This window comes from Moschus berezovskii, chromosome X (genome assembly GCF_049115385.1).
Source record: "Moschus berezovskii isolate FMDL1 chromosome X, NW_MosBer_1.0, whole genome shotgun sequence".
NCBI lineage: Eukaryota > Metazoa > Chordata > Mammalia > Artiodactyla > Moschidae > Moschus > Moschus berezovskii.
Window position 1 is genome coordinate 55,533,445 of NC_142488.1, and position 15,998 is coordinate 55,549,442.

The 15,998-nt window shown below is 42.3% G+C and overlaps 1 pseudogene; it reads left to right on the forward strand.

Annotated features, from left to right (window-relative positions):
* The first annotated feature begins 5,767 nt into the window (after window positions 1-5,767).
* Window positions 5,768-6,786, forward strand: LOC129563892 (casein kinase I pseudogene; annotated as a pseudogene).
* Window positions 6,787-15,998: the final 9,212 nt, after the last annotated feature.

Consider the following 15,998-nt stretch of genomic DNA (forward strand, 5'->3'; position numbering starts at 1 on the left):
CAGTCAAAGATATATAAATAAATAAATTTTAATAAAGTATACATGCCTCCTTCAAAAAGGAATAAAACACAAATTTCCCATTCACATGAGCAACAAAGTAGAAAAAACTTCAAATCCTGGACAAAATGATTATTTTTTCACCTTTCAGTCACACTATTTATTTATTATTGGAGTATAGTTGGTTTGCAATGCTGTGTTAGTTTCTGCTCTACAGCAAACTGAATCAGGTATGCACACTACTATATATAAAATAGATAAAAAATTAAAACTATTATTTTTTAAAATGAAAGACTTATGTACAATGGATGGCAGACATTTATGACTATTTCTGTTCTATACATTACGTGTAAGTAGGCCTTTAAAAGGCATAGCCTATGGGATATTATGGTAAAAATCACTAAAAACAATTTCCTGTCTTTCCCTTATCCCCCTGCGCTGACCTGGTCACCCCAAATGGGGCTGTGTTTACAGGTGTCAGTGTCCTTGGTGTTTGTTACAGGTGTTAGTGTCCTTTGAGGACATGACCGTGGACTTCAGCAGAGAGGAGTGGCAGCACCTGAACTCTGCTCAGAGGTGCCTGTACCAGGACATGATGCTGAACACAGCAGCCACCTCCTCTCACTGGGTATGCACAGCTACCCTGTGAATCTATGAGGACCCTGTTAGGAGTAAAATTGTGTCCATCCAAGAAAACATGATGACGTCCTAACCCCCACTATTTCTGAATGGGACCTGAATGAAAAATAGGGTCTGAGACGGTAACAGGTAGGAAGGCCAGAAGTCCCAGAGCGGCAGGAGAAAATAAACCCATAAGTGGCAGACGGTCTTTTTTTTTTCCTTCTCTATATGTGTTGAGGACACCTAGCTCTGCCTTGAGCTAACCAATATGTTTTTCTTATGGAAAAGTTTTTCTTAAGCTGTGTTAATGAAACCATGTATTTGCTTTGGAACCTGCCTTTCTTCAAAATGGTTCTGCCTAAGACTAACTTTTTTTTCTTTACTCAACCCTTGGGCTGATAATGGCTCAACAAACCAGTATTCATGTCAATTGTTTTATGCCCGGGGGATGACACACCTTGGGCCATTCTATCTCAGAAATGTATATTGTGGGAGAGGGCCCTGGTGAAACTCCCTCAGCCTTGAGGTGTCTCTCTTATCTGATTAATAAGCTTGCTAACAGACATAAAGGAGAAGGCAATGGCACCCCACTCCAGTCTCTTGCCTGGAAAATCCCATGGACGGAGGAGCCTGGTGGGCTGCAGTCCATGGGGTCACGAAGAGTCGGACACGACTGAGCGAATTCACTTTCACTTTTCACTTTCATGCATTGGAGAAGGAAATGGCAACCCACACCAGTGTTCTTGCCTGGAGACTCCCAGGGACGGGGGAGCCAGGTGGGCTGTTGTCTATGGGGTCGCACAGAGTCAGACACGACTGCAGCGACTTAGCAGCAGCAGCAGCAACAGACATAAAACGCCTTGCCAGAAACTAGCAAGGGGACATTCTTTCTGCCCCTTTCTGACTTCCATGTCAGCAGCTTTCTCTCTCTCTCTTATACTTTAATAAAATTCTGTTACCCAAAAGGTTCCAGTGGGCAAGCCTCGTCTCTTGCCCTGGATCGAATTCCTCTCCTCCAGAGACCACGAATCCCGGCATAGCATTCGTCTCAGAGCAGTAACCTTTCAGGTCTTTCCGAAAGTAATCAATCTAGAACGAGGTCTTTAGGTGGGCCCTAATCCAATATGCCTGGCATTCTTACAAAAAAGGGAAGTGTAGACACAGAGACACACAAACACACAAGAGAGACCGTGCAGAGGCACACAAGGAATAGATGACCGTGTGATTGGAGTGATCCACCTATAGGACAGGAGATGCTTGAGGCCACCAGAAACCAGGAGAAGGGCATGGAACACATCCCTCCCTAGCACCTTCAACAAGAGCATGACCTGGCTGACACCTTGATTTTAGACTTCTGGCCCTCAGAACTGCAAGGCAAGAAATTCTTGTTGTTCTGAGCCACACGGTTTGTGATACTTCATTTCAACATTCCCAAGCTTTCTGTACTTGGGAGTGGATTGTTATTGTAATAAGAAACACCTAAAAAGACATGAAGTGGCTTTGGAATTGGGCAGCGGGTAGAGGCTGGAGAAATTTGTAGGTGCTTGATAGAAAAAGTCTAGATTGCCTCAAAGAAACTGGTAGGAGAAATAGGAATAACTGTGTTTTTGCTAATGTCTCAGATAGGCCTCCCAGGTGACGCTAGTGGCAAAGAATCCTCCTGCCGATGCTGGAGACTCGGGTTCCATCCCCAGGTCAAGAAGATCCCCCAGAGAAGGAAGGGCAACCCACTCCACTTTTCTTGCCTGGAGAATCTCAGGGACAGAGGAGCCTGGCTGGCTACAGTACATGGGGTTACAAAGAGTCGGACAGGACTGAAGCCAATTAGCACACAGCACTGGCCAAAGAACCTAGCATGTCTGGTACCTCCCTGTTTAAGAAATGAATTCTAGGTATTTCCTAAAAGAACTAGAAGATTTAGAAAAGCTAATTTAATATTAATTTCTGCATAATGATTTACTGATTGAATTTAACACATGATGAATAAGAGAAATTAACAGCTTTAGATATTTTTACCCAGCACAATGTTAGGTATCGGTTCAATTCAGTTCAGTTCAGTCGCTCAGTCGTGTCCGACTCTCCGCAACCCCATGAATCACAGCACGTCAGGCCTCCCTGTCCATCACCAACTCCCGGAGTTCACTCAAACTCATGTCCATCGAGTCGGTGATGCCATCCAGCCATCTCATTCTCTGTTGTCCCCTTCTCCTCCCGCCCCCAACCTTTCCCAGCATCAGAGTCTTTTCCAGTGAGTCAACTCGTCCCATGAGGTGGCCAAAGTATTGCAGTTTCAGATTTAGCATCAGTCCCTCCAATGAACACTCAGGACTGATCTCCTTTAGAATGGACTGGTGGATCTCCGTGCAGTCCAAGGGACTCTCAAGAGTCTTCTCCAGCACCACAGTTCAAAAGCATCAATTCTTTGGTGATCACCTTTCTTCACAATCCAACTCTCACATCCATACATGACTACTGGAAAAACCATAGCCTTGACTAGACAGAACTTTGTTGGCAAAGTAATGCCTCTGCTTTTTAGTATATTATCTAGGTTGGTCATAACTTTCCTTCCTAGAGTAAGTGTCTTTTAACTTCATGGCTACAATCAGCATCCACAGTGGTTTAGGAGCCCCCAAAAATAAAGTCTGACACTGTTTCCACTGTTTCCCCATCTATTTTCCATGAAGTGATGGGACTAAATGCCATGATCTTTGTTTTCTGAATGTTGAACTTCAAGCCAACCTTTTCACTCTCCTCTTTCACTTTCATCAAGAGGCTTTTGAGTTCCTCCTCACTTTCTGCCATAAGGGTGGTGTCATCTGCATATCTGTAGTGATTGATATTTCTCCCGGCAATCTTGATTCCAGCTTGTGCTTCTTCCAGCCCAGCGTTCCTCATGATGTACTCTGCATAGAAGTTAAATAAGCAAGGTGAAAATATACAGCCTTGACGTACTCCTTTTCCTATTTGGAACCAGTCTGTTGTTCCATGACCAGTTCTAACTGCTGCTTCCTGACCTGCATACAGGCTTCTCAAGAGGCAGGTCAGGTGGTCTGGGATTCCCATCTATTTCAGAATTGTCCACAGTTTATTGTGATCGACACAGTCAAAGGCTTTGGCATAGTCAATGAAGCAGAAATAGATGCTCTTCTGGAACTCTCTTGCTTTCTCCACGATCCAGCGGATGTTGGCAATTTGATCTCTGGTGCCTCTGCCTTTTCTAAAACCTGCTTGAACATCTGGGAGTTCACGGTTCACATATTGCTGAAGCCTGGCTTGGAGAATTTTGAGCATGACTTTACTAGCGTGTGAGATGAGTGCAATTGTGCGGTAGTTTGAGCATTCTTTGGCCTTGCCTTTCTTTGGGATTGGAATGAAGACTGACCTTTTCCATTCTTGTGGCCATTGCTGAGTTTTCCAAATTTGCTGGCATATTGAGTGTAGCACTTTCACAGCATCATCTTTCAGGATTTGAAATAGCTCAACTGGAATTCTATCACCTCCACTAGCTTTGTTCATAGTGATGCTTTCTAAGGCCCACTTGACTTCATATTCCAAGATGTCTGGCTCTAGATGAATGATCACACCATCGTGATAATCTTGGTCATGAAAATCTCTTTTGTACAGTTCTTCTGTGTATCCTTGCCACCTCTTCTTAATGTCTTCTGCTTCTGTTAGGTCCATACCATTTCTGTCCTTTATCGAGCCCATCTTTGCATGAAATGTTCCCTTGGTATCTCTAATTTTCTTGAAGAGATCTCTTGTTTTTCCTGTTCTGTTGTTTTCCTCTATTTCTTTCCATTGATCGCTGAGGAAGGCTTTCTTATTTCTCCTTGCTATTCTTTGGAACTCTGCATTCAGATGCTTATATCTTTCCTTTTCTCCTTTGCTTTTTGCTTCTCTTCTTTTCACAGCTATTTGTAAGGCCTCCTCAGACAGCCATTTTGCTTTTTTGCATTTCTTTTCTAACTAGGTATTTAATAAGCATAGCATACCATGGCAAAAATCATTCAAGACAACTAACTTCCTAGTTCTCTTCCATTCAACCCCCAGTGCAGACCGTGTCACCTTGAATGGGACTGTACTCAAGGGGTCATTCGAGGACGTCACTGTGGACTTCAGCAGGGAGGAGTGGCAGCACTTGGACCCTGTACAGAGGTGCCTGTACCAGGATGTGACACTGGAGACCTACAGCCAACTGTGCACAGTGGGTAAGTAAGCACAGCTGCCCTGTGCACCTGCCAGGGTCCTCAGAGAGGCTACTTCCATTCTCCGCTGCTGAATGCTCTGGGGCATCTGAAATGTGTTATGGTGTCATCATGGATTTGCCCGAGATACTTCAGTCCTTTTATACTTCTTTGATTATTACTCTATTCCCAGGGAAATGGGATTACTTTCCTGAAGAGCAAATAGAAGCGTGGTTGAAAGGCCCTGAAAACCAATTAACTGGACCTAATCCTGTATCGTGTCCTGTTCACAGGGAACCACGTTCCCAAACCAGAGGTCATCTTCAAGATGGAGCAAGGTGAGGGCCCATGGACATTGGGGGAGGAAACCCCACATCACAGCTGCTCAGATGTGTGACCTGAGTAGATGGGGACGTGGAGTAGATCTGTTTTTCTAGGACAGGCTGATGCCTTTGCAAGGCTCTGAAGATAATCTGTGCGGAAGGTTCTAAGAGCGCTCGTGATCACTTTCCCAGAGTTCTCTGCACCATGAAGCGCCTTCCTGGAACTCGGGGGCATTTTGTGTTGGCGGCAGCCATTATAACAAGATGGCAGCATCGGCGGAGTAACCAGGGGTCCCTCCTGGCTGGAGCCGGCAGCAGTGGGATCAGTGGGATCGCCACCATAACTTCCCGGCTCCCCTTTACCAGCCCCCGAAGTCGCTGTTAAAGCGAGACCGCGGAAGCCGCCAGAAGCCAGAGGCTCAGCCTGCTAAGGGTGAGAACTCCCCAACAATCTGCGGGCTGACAGTAGCGGTGGTCAGGTTCCCCTTGGGCGATTCTGGGCCCTGTAACGCTGAGAAATAGCCAGCGTTTTCTGTTTCCTGCCTGCTTTCACAGCCTTGCTCCGTGAACGAGCCCTAAGGGCGTCCATCTTCCCCTTAGAGGTGTCGGAGCTTAATCCCAACCCCATCTTTGTCTCTCAGGATGGCGAGCAGCAGTGGACCCAAGGCCGATTTCGTTGTCGGAGGGAGATATAAACTGGTACGGGAGATCGGGTCTGGCTCCTTTGGGGACGTTTATTTGGCGATAGACCTCACCAACCAGGAGAAGGTGGCGGTGAAATTAGAATCACAGAATGCGAGGCAGCCCAGGTTGGTACATGAGAAGAAGCTCTATAACAGTCTTCAAGGGGGGGTTGGCATCCCCCAGATACGGTGGTACGGTCAGGAAATGGACTATAATGTGCTAGTCATGGATCTTCTGGGCCCCAGCCTTGAAGACCTCTTCAATTTCTGTTCAAGAAGGTTCACAATGAAAACTGTGCTTATGTTAGCTGATCAGATGATCAGTAGAATCGAATATGTGCATTCACAAAATATGATACACAGAGATATTAAACCAGATAACTTCCTAATGGGTCCTGGTCAGGAGTGCAAGGAGTTATTCCTTATTGATTTTGGTTTGGCCAAGAAGTACAGAGACAAAAAGACAGGGCAACACATACCCTACAGATACGGGAAAAGCTTCACTGGCACGCCTGCCTTTGCTAGCATCAGTGCACATCTTGGTATGGAACAGTGTCGCCGAGATGACATGGAATCATTAGGATTTGTTTTGATGTATTTTATTAGAGCCAGCCTGCCATGGCAAGAGCTAAAGGCTACAACAATGAAGCAAACATGTGAAAAGATTAGCGAAATGAAGATGAGCACTTCTGTTGATGTTTTATGTGATGGATTTCCTGTAGAATTTGCCATGTACTTTAAGCATTGTCGCCGGCTGTCCTTTGAGGAAGCCCCGGATTACATGTACCTGCGCCATCTATTCCGACTTCTTCTCAGAAAGATGAATTACCAACATGACTATGCATTTGATTGGATAGTGTTGAAGCAGAAAACAGAACAGCAGGCTGCCTTCTCAAGTGGGCAAGGTCAGCAGGCCCAACCCCCCAAAGCAAGCAAACTGAGAAAGCCAAAAGTGAAGTCAAAGGTTCGGAAACGTGAATCAAGGTAGAGAAGACCCAGAGCAGGAGACTAGAGCAGCACGTTCAATTGCCTACAAACTGGCTCTCGTCAGCAGAGATATTGTGTCCTGAGTAGAAAGCTCTTTAATTAGTGAAACATAGTATCCAGTTTTCTAGTTCACATTTCCCCTTGAAGAAGTTCACTAAATGCTTGACACACACAAATTGGTGGGGAAATTGTGCCTATGCCAATTTTAATTAAAATCTTTTATTTTGAACTATACTGCTTTGAGAGATCTTATTTCAGAAGACTAGCCTGTGCAGTTGCTATATTGTTAATGCATTCTGAAGGTTTATCCATACCTGGGGTTTGCAAGTTGTTCACTTAAAACATTCTTAAAATGGTTGGCTACTTGTTTGCAAGCCAGCTGTTATGGTAGCAATCAAAGATTCCAGTGGTTGATCATATGAAAAACTGTGCCTGCTTACCTGTGCTGGAAATAACAGCCTCTGAAACTCCAGTACTTTGGCCACCTCGTGCGACGAGCTGACTCACTAGAAAAGAGTCTGATGCTGGGAGGGATTGGGGGTGGGAGGAGACGGGGACGACAGAGAATGAGATGGCTGGATGGCATCACCGACTCGATGGACATGAGTTTGAGTGAACTCCAGGAGTTGGTGATGGACAGGGAGGCCTGGCGTGCTGTGATTCATGGGGTCGCCAAGAGTCGGACACGACTGAGCGACTGAACTGAACTGAACTGAAGACTTATGACAAACGTAGTGACTACGAGATTATCCTTAGGACTCTGCATTAATTCTCTAATGTTCTTGGTATTTAAGAAAAAGCATATTTGTTACAGAATTTTAGTTAACATCTTACAACTGAACCTGTGTATATGTTCAGATAAACTAGTCACTATAAACATCTACATGATCTGGAATTTGTTTTTATTTGGAAATGAGAGCTTTTTGATTTACAGATTCATTAAAAAGCTGTAAAGTGTTTGTGTAAAAAAAAAAAAAAAAACCAAACAAAGTCTCTAAACTTGTAGAGTTGCTTAGGCAGAGTTGACAGAAGCCCCTTTAATACTTAAATGCCATCTCCCAGTATGACGCTTGCCAGTATCCATTGTCGTCTTTGCTTGGCTTTTTGGCAGGAGAGTTATCTGCCCTTCTCCCCCATCCCTGTACTCTAGAACAGATGCCACACTACCGTCTCAGGCACCTTGCTTTCTTAGTTATTTTTTTCCTTCCCTACCATTTTGTGCTGCTTTTGTCCTTCCCCCACCATAGTTTTTGCCCTTATGTATTCGGATTTGGTGGATCTGCTTCCTTTCAAAAGAACCACTTCCTCCCTTGCTCCTGCCAATCCCTTTCCATTTCCTCTCCAGCTTCTCAATGTCATCTAAAACCAATCTCATTTTGTTTTACATATATCAACTCTGACATCAGATTGTATACTCTTGCTCATTACCCTATACCTCATCCTCAGCTGCTAACTTTGTGGTGTTTCGATTTCTCTTATAGTCAGCTACTTTGAATATTAATTGTATTTGTTATCCATGTGGGATTCTATTCTGTGAAGTGCTTGTTCTTATTGTTCGATTCATTTGTAACTGTAGATATTTTGTTATTTCCCTTGTTGATGAGTCAGTTCATTCGTACAGTCGTGTCCGACTCTCTGCGACCCCATGAATCACAGCATGCCAGGCCTCCCTGTCCATCACCAACTCCCGGAGTTCACCCAAACTCATGTCCATCGAGTCGGTGATGCCATCCAGCCATCTCATTCTCTGTCGTCCCCTTCTCCTCCCGCCCCCAACCTTTCCCAGCATCAGAGTCTTTTCCAGTGAGTCAACTCGTCGCATGAGGTAGCCAAAGTATTGCAGTTTCAGATTTAGCATAAGTCCTTCCAATGAACACCCAGGATTGATCTCCTCTAGAATGGACTGGTTGGATCTCCTTGCAGTCCAAGGGACTCTCAAGAGTCTTCTCCAGCACCACAGTTCAAAAGCATCAATTCTTCGGTGCTCAGCTTTCTTCACAGTCCAACTCTCACATCCATACATGACCACAGGAAAAACCATAGCCTTGACTAGACGGACCTTGGTTGGCAAAGTAATGTCTCTGCTTTTTAATATGCTGTCCAGGTTGGTCATAACTTTCCTTCAAAGGAATAAGCGTCTTTTAATTTCATGGCTGCAATCAGCATCTGCAGTGATTTTGGAGCCCCCCAAAATAAAGTCTGACACTGTTTCCACTGTTTTTCCATTTATTTCCCATGAAGTGATGGGACCAGATGCCATGATCTTTGTTTTCTGAATGTTGAGCTTCAAGCCAACCTTTTCATTCTCCTCTTTCACTTTCTTTTTACAAACTTTTTCCTTCCATTCCCTCTAACTGAAGGGCCCTGTCTACTGTCCTCTGCTCTTTCCTTCCTTAATGGAATCTTTGTTCCATTGTGGACGTGTTTTATTTTCCTATTCTACTAGCTCATATAGTGATACCTTTAGTCCTTGCATTATGACTGTACCTTAGTACCACAATTTACCTATGTAGAGTGACATTTCTCACAGCTGTGCAGTTCCTTCATTCTAAATATATTATTACCTGGAATCATCATTGCCCAAATCAGATATTGTTCTCCAATATTCTTCACTCTGCAATTTCTCTGTATTTCTCTCTTTGAAAGTGTTATTTAAATGCCACCCCCCATTTTTAAGACCCATCTATGTCACCACAAAACAAGTCCATATTGTATCCTGGTTGGATTATTCTGTTCTTAATGGGATAAGTAATTCCATTTTTTGACAAATTCATTTTAGGTCCTAATGACAGATTTCTATACCAAAACCATGACATTTATCTTGTACTAGCCTTATGAAATTGCAGTTACTCCCTATTATGTAGCACATGATAATTAACCTTTCCTCTTAATGACAGCAGGCCCCCTATCTCCAACTCAAACTTATATCTGTATATATTCCACAACTCATGTTTAACTCCAGTTTTCTTAAAGCTTCCTATATAGGAAATTTCTGTGTCTAGGCTATTGATTATTTAGAGCTCTATTTAGATACAGGCTTCACCTGTTCCATAAAATTGGGCCCTTAATCACTCCAGTATCTAATATTCTTTTCCTTTTCTCACCCCCACCATCCCATAGAACTCAGAGCAAATAAAAATTTCCCCCCTTTATTTTAATTTTTAATTTAAAATTTTTGGAGAGATGACACAGTCACAAACTTTGAAATTCAGATGTGTGAAAGAGTAGACACTAAAATATCTCGCTCTCACCTCTACTGCCCAGTTCTCTTCCCCGGGGACTGCCAACGTTAATCAATGTTAAGTAATGTTTTTAACTTTCTTTCCAGAAACATATCTTTAAAAATAATGTTTTTATATTGTGTGGTACATGATTATATTCTATCCTATACCTATGAGAAAAGTTTAAGAATGAAAAATTAATAATAATTTATCCTTAAAATTTCTAGTGGAAAAATGGAGAAACCAGTTCAAGTACTGACATTAATAGTTTTTGGAGATGTTTCAAGTGGGTTCATTTTTTTAAAGTGTGTCAAAAAGAGTTCAAAGAAACAGATTGTTAGTAGGAAGGGGGGAAATGGCTTGAAAACAAAAAAGAATTCAGCCCTGTTCATTAATCACTCCGGTGAAGCTGACAACTCTCACTCAAAAAGCATGAAGGTGGGCAGCATAGATAATGTCTGCTTTTAAAATTCAGAGAAAATTATGTCTCCCTAAAGTTGTGGTGAGACTGTGGACTAATTTTCAGAGCATAGTGCTCTTAACTGATCTATGAATCACATATATATATATTTTGAACTGGCACAAAGAGCAGAAAGAGCCAAATTAATGGAAGACGTGTATGTGAATAATTATTGGATTGGGGAATAAGCTAGATATTTTGAGGACACGTTCATGACTAGCGGCTTCCCTCATAGCTTGGTTGTTAAAGAATCCGCCTGCAATGCAGGGGACACCGGCTTGATTCCTGGGTCAGGAAGATCTTCTGAAGAATGGATAGGCCACCCACTCCAGTATTCTTGGGCTTCCCTTGTGGCTCAGCTGGTAAAGAATCTGCCTGCAATGTGGGAGACCTGGGTTCGATCCCATGGTTTGGAAGATCCCCTGGAGAAGGGAAAGGCAACCTACTCCAGTGTTCAAGCCTGGAAAATTCCATGGACTGTTCAGTCCATGGAGTTGCAAAGAGTTGGACACGACTGAGCAACTTTCACTTTCACGACTGGCAGAATATAAACTCACATTCATAGACTGATGACTCTCTTTATGTGCTGATAAGGAAGTCTATGGGCTCAGACTGTTAACGATAATTATTTTCAGCACAGGCATTAACTGTTTACATTGAATAGTGTTGGTTGTAAGTAAATATTATTGGCTCTAGTGAATTTTGTCCATATATACTAAATGAAGTAGAAAGTTGGGAAAAGTCTCAATCCATGCCTATGAATCGAGATGCTTAAGATCTATAGAATAAATGAAATGAGGCTTGTGGATATAAAGAGTACAGCATAGGAGTGAAAGAATAGTGAAGTTTGGCAGGGATAAGATGAAGTTCTAGATTTCACTATTTTAACCTCACTAAAAGTGGAAAACAAACTGGATTTCATGATCCGATCAGGCTCAGTATTTTAAAATTTGGTATAATGGGATAATAGCACAACTTATTCATTCTATTTAATATTAAAACCTATTGTATTTCATCTTCTGTACAAAGCATCAATGATTTTCCCTTCCAGTTGAGTTGGTACGTTGCTTAGGGTAAAGCTGAGCTGCTGGAAGAAATAAATGGGTACTACGTAGGTGCATATTTAGTCACTCAGTCGTGTCTGACTCTTTGTAACCCCATGGACTGTAGCCCACCTGGCTGCTCTGTCCGTGGGATTTCCCAGGCAACAATACTGGAGTGGGTTGCCTTTCCCTTCTCCAGGGGATCTTCCCGACCCAGGGATGGAACCCGTGTCTCTTGTGTCTCCTGAATTAGCCAACAGGGAAGCCCCCAAACGGGTGCCAGAGAGTCTATGTAAGTGGAGACATGCTGCCTTGTTTTAATCTCTCCTGCATGTGACCCATGCCATCTTGAGAAAATCATTTACTTGTTCTGGGCTTTAGTTTCCTCTTTTAAATAATGTATAATAGCGTCTAGCTCATATGGTTTCTGAGAGAATTAAATGAGTTTACATGTGTGTACATACTTCTGTGTCACATAGAACAGTACCTGGCATGTCCTAAAAACGATAAGTACATAGCATAAATAAAGAACCATAGGAGTGTTTTCTATTGTCATTATCATCATCATCATCTGCTTTCCCTGTGTCCAACCTGGATCAGTTGCATGTAGCTCCACTATATTTGGCTAACTGTTCTAAGTTTGAATTTTGCCTTCTTTTTGTCCTTTTAAGAGAGAAACCCGAGACTGAAATCATACAGTAGATTACTGTAAAAGCTTCATTTCACAATGAGAAACTGGATGAATTCAAGAGGAATTATTCATTGTTTCTTTTTAATTAAAATGATTATTCATTTTAAATAAAAACTGTGACAGTATGATACCCAGATAAATATAAGGAAAACCAAAATAGACCTTTGTGTCATGTTGCTTTCATCAATAAGAACACATTGAATAAGTATAGAGATTGTGAATGCAAGTACACTGGACAAATAACTTACATGAGCCCGTAGTTCATAAGAACAACCCCTTAAATGTGATTCATTTGGAAATGGTTTGAAGTATAGGTTAAACGTACAAGTCCTAATAGAAATAACATAAGAAAAACCTTGAGAAGATTATTGGTTGTAGTCAAATTTGACTTATTCCTTTTTCTATACTAACTATGTTAATTCTCATCTAAATGAGAAATTCTGTGAACCTAAGTAGTGTGGGAAAGCCCTCAGCCAGAAACAAGAACATATTCCTCATTGAAAATTTCTTACTGGGAAGATAGCCTATGTATGCAGTGAATGTGGAAAGGTCTTCACTCAGAAGCCACACCTCTTCGTCCAGCCAAGTCTGTGGGAAAACCCTATGAATGCAGAATGTGATGAGACTTTCACTCATCAGTCAATAGTGAGGTTGCATCAGAGAATTCATATGGGAGTGAAACCCTGTATGTGCACTGAATGTAGGCAGGCTTTTATCCAGAAGACCCACTTGATTGCACATCAAAAAATTCATAGTGGAGAGAAGCCATATGAATGCAGTGACTATGGGATATCTTTCCCTTCCAAATCAAATGCATGAGCATAGAAAAACTCACACAAGGTAAAAAACCCATACCTGCACAAAATGTGGGAAGGTCTTCACCAAAAGATCAAATCTCCTTATACACCAGAAGACTCAGACTGAACAAAGAACTTATGTTTATACTGAATGTGGAGAAGCCTTCACTTAAAAGTCAGTCTTGATTACATATCAGAGAATTCATACTGGTAAAATACCTTATGAATGCAATGATTGTGGGAAAATCTTTACCCAGAAGTCGCACCTCACTGTACACCTGAATACTGTACACCTGAATGTTCATACTGGAAGGAAATTGTGTGTACTGAATGTGAAATACCCAGAACTCCCTCATGACCACTCTGACACCTCCCCTTTCTTCTCTAATGCTATCTTATCATTGGTAGCTTGTGAACCTCCCTGACTTCCCCATTCCTCAAACCATCCAGTGGTAAATCTCAGAAGGGGGACTGTTCCATCCCAAATTTCCACCCTCTTCCATAGTTGTATGTCTTAGAAGATAATTTCTCTGTCTTGCTCCCATGCGATAAACTGAGGGTACCACTATGGCACTATAAAGATCACAGATCTCTATACTCAGATCCAAACACCCCCCTACTCCTACTCCAGGAATCTGTCTGGACCAGGAATCAAACCTATGTCCCCTGGGTCCCCTGTGTTGGCAAGTGAATTCTTATCCACTGTGCTATCTGTGGAGTCCTAAAGGAGTTTTAATCCTACTATAAAACATAGTATGCCTGTTACTACATACCTAATATAAAATAACATTTTGTAGGAGAAAATATAATTGAAATTTCTGAAATTCAACATTCATGCAGTAATAGTTGTTCTTTACTAAAAATGAGGTCTACATAGACAAATGAATGGATAGAGAATATGTGAGGTACATATATAGGTGAGAACCATTTTCTAGAAGATGGCTGTGGCAGATCTTACTGTAATACACTTACGACAAGATTGCTATCGATAACACTCTGTATTTTTCATTAGGCCGACCCCTTGTCCAGTTTACACCTGTTGTTTGGTATAACCATTATTACTATTATTAATGGCTGCATTGCACAGCTCGTGAGGTCTTAGTTCCCTGACCAGGGATTGAACCCAGATGCTCAGCAGTGAGACCACAGAGTCCTAACGACTGGACCACCAGGAAGGAAGTCCCCCACCACAATTATTAATTATGCCCCTTTCCCATTCTAAAGTGTCCTGATTTAGATGATAAAGTATAAGGTTAACTCAGCTACACTCCATAAGGAGATCAAGCATGTTTTTGAAAGTCAGTTATCAGGAAACATTTACCCTGCAAGAATTAGCATATTTTCTACCTGTGATCAATGCAAATCTTGCAAATGACTGCATTTCTTTTCCAGCTGCATCTAATAGGAAAGTAAGAAAGAAACTTAGAGCTCAATTTTATTTACTCTGCAGAACTATCAGGCTCATATGTCTACAGTCAAAATAGATCCTGGGGCTGACTTTGTTCATTCTCTCTATATCTGCTTTGACCTAAATTTATAGAGTCATACCTGGTAATTTTGCTTCAAGGATTCTTAAAGGCCCCCTAAAGACACTGGGGAAGCAATGGGTGCAAAACAACAAATCCATGAATTAAAGATAACTCACTAAAAGCTTGGTTATTTCCTGCTTTTATTGGGCAGGAGCTTGGTCTGTGAAGTCAGAAGCATTGTAGAGATCAGATCCACCAGTCGGAAAACACCCACACTTCAGCTGGGGGTCACACCCTGTGGGAGACCCAAGGAGCACCACATTTCTATGGCCACAAGCTGTGTATCTGTAACTGATGTGATTGTGTGACACTTAGAAAAGGCAGGTTTCTCACTGGGACCAAGTGTACCCACTCTCCCCTCCTAAGTCATTAAATTACTTTCCTTACACCCTGACCCAACACTTCAATTTCTAGAAATCAGTCACGTATATGCACAAAGATTTAAATGCAGAAATGTAACTACAGTGGTATTATCAAAACAAAGACTATGCTTCATACATGTTTACTAACAGTATCAGTACAGTTCATTTGCTCAGTCATGTCCAACTTTTGCGACCCCATGGACAGCAGCACACCAGGCTTCCCTGTCCATCACCCACTCCCGGGGCTTGCTCAAACTCATGTCCATCGAGTTGATGATGCCATCCAACCATCTCATCCTCTGTTGTCCCCTTCCCCTACAGCCTTCAATCTTTCCCAGCAACAGGGTCTTTTCTAATGAGTCAGTTATTCACATCAGGTGGCCAAAGTATTGGCGCTTCAGCTGCAGCATCAGTCCTTCCAATGAATATTCAGGACTCATTTCCTTTAGGATTGACTGGTTGGATCTCCTGGCAGTCCAAGGGACTCTCAAGAGTATTCTCCAACACCAAAGTTCAAAAGCATCAATTCTCTGACCCTCAGCTCTCTTTATGGTCCAACTCTCACATCCACACATGACTACTGGAAAAACCATAGCTTTGACTAGACGGACTTTTGTGGGCAAAGTAATTTCACTGATTTTTAATATGCTCTCTCGGATTGTCATAGCTTTTCTTCCAAGGAGCAAAAGTCTTTGAATTTTATGGCTTCAGTCACCATCTGCAGTGATTTTGGAGCCCAAGAAAATAAGGTCTCTCACTGTTTCCATTGTTTCCCCATCTATTTGCCATGAAGTGATGGGAGAGGATGCCATGAAGTTCAGTTTTTGGATGTTGAGTTTTAAGCCAGCTTTTTCACTCTCCTTTTCCACTTTCATCAAGAGGCTCTTTAGTTTCTCTTTGGTTTCTGCCTTAAGGGGGGTGTAATTTGTGCATCTGAAGTTATTGATATTTCTCCCAGCAATCTTGATTCCAGTCTGTGCTTCATCCAGCCAGGCATTTCCCATGATGCACTCTGCATAGAAGTTAAATAAGCAGGGTGACAGTATACAGCTTTCACGTACTCCTTTCCCAATTTGGAACCAGTCTGTTCTTCCATGTCC